This window comes from Salvelinus sp. IW2-2015, linkage group LG4q.1:29 (genome assembly GCF_002910315.2).
Source record: "Salvelinus sp. IW2-2015 linkage group LG4q.1:29, ASM291031v2, whole genome shotgun sequence".
Taxonomy (NCBI): domain Eukaryota; kingdom Metazoa; phylum Chordata; class Actinopteri; order Salmoniformes; family Salmonidae; genus Salvelinus; species Salvelinus sp. IW2-2015.
The window spans coordinates 23924896-23926486 of NC_036842.1; the positions used below are offsets into that span (position 1 = coordinate 23924896).

General features: G+C 44.7%; 1 pseudogene; it reads left to right on the forward strand.

The window, feature by feature from the left end:
• LOC111960861 (syntaxin-binding protein 1-like) overlaps positions 1-1591 on the forward strand; it is a 45380-nt pseudogene that overhangs the window by 28631 nt on the left and 15158 nt on the right.

Sequence of the window (1591 nt, forward strand, 5' to 3'; positions counted from 1 at the left end):
TGTCTGTCTGTCTGTCTGTCTGTCTGTCTGTCTGTCTGTCTGTCTGTCTGTCTGTCTGTCTGTCTGTCTGTCTGTCTGTCTGTCTGTCTGTCTGTCTGTATCTCTCTCTATCAGTGAGTACAAAGACAATGCCACCCTGGCCCAGCTGTTGCAGGACAAACTGGATGCCTACAAGGCTGATGACCCCACCATGGGAGAGGTGAGGCAGGGATGGAACGAGGGAAGGAGGGGAGAGTGCTTATTAGATAACAAAATGAGAGGCAGAAGGAAATGTTTTAGCAGTGAAAAAATGAGAACATAGAAGAAGATACTAAACTGAAATGTATTGTTATCGTGTGCTACTTTAACAAGCACCATGCTACAAAAGATCCCACCTTGCACTCACTGTGGCACTTTGTAATTGTCTTTCAATGAAAAGCGTGTTATAAATTAAATGTATTACTATTATTATTATTATTTATACTACATGCATCTTTCATGTAGGAGCTATCAGGACACAGAGTGAATCTGCACCTCTCTCCTCTACCCCTCCTCCATCTCTCCATCCCTCCATCTCTCCATCCTACTTTCTCTGCAGGGTCCTGATAAGGCTCGTTCTCAGCTGATCATCCTGGACAGGGCTTTTGACCCCGTCTCCCCCGTCCTGCATGAGCTCACCTTCCAGGCCATGGGCTACGACCTGCTGCCCATCGAAAACGACGTCTACAGGTACGCGCGTGCGTGTGTTTGTGTGTGTATGTGTGCATGTGTGTATGTATGTGCGTTTTCCACTGTGTGTGTGTCTCTGTATTCACATCCCTGTCTTCAGCTGTCTCCAAGGAAACAGACAGGCTGAGGCCTAGCTAGCTGCTAAGGTTTAGGTGTAACTACTGTAAATAGAAGAACACAAACAGTTCAGGGAGGGCTGCTGTAGCGCCCACAAAACGTTTACTACAAGGTAATCATCTGTGGTGTTTTAGATCACTAGAGACTTTGATCAGAGTACCTTTCCCATCCACACACATTCAGGACTCGAGCATCTGTGTCAGGTTCGAAGAATAGATTTGGTTTGGTTTTGTGTTGAAATACTTGGCTGTGCTTGAAATCCTATGTGCTAGAGTTTCTTTAGTGTAGAAAAAGTAACACATAATGTTGCTAAAGTTGATTACAGTAAATATACGTGAAGTGCTTTTTTATGTATGGATCCAATTTATCTTTGTCTCTCCCCCTGTCTATCTGTCTGACTGTCTGACTGTCTATCTGTCTGACTGTCTATCTGTCTATCTGTCTGACTGTCTATCTGTCTGTACGTCTTCGTTACCAATCTTCACTTATACTGTGTAATCTTTGTTTCTGTCTTCTTTTGCTTGTAGCCTTTTGGAAGTCAATTTTGTTTGTTTTTGTCAGTTGTTTTTTGATGAGCAGGCCCTGCGACAGACTAGTGTCCCTGTCCAGGCGGTTGTAGCTTACATCAAGCTGCCTCCACGCTACAGAAAACAGAGAGATAGACTAGCTTCCTGTCCAGAGGAATGTACTAGCACATCAAGCTGCCTCACGCTTACAGAACAAGGACGGACTAGACTAGCTGTCCTGTCCCAGGGGGTGTTTGTAT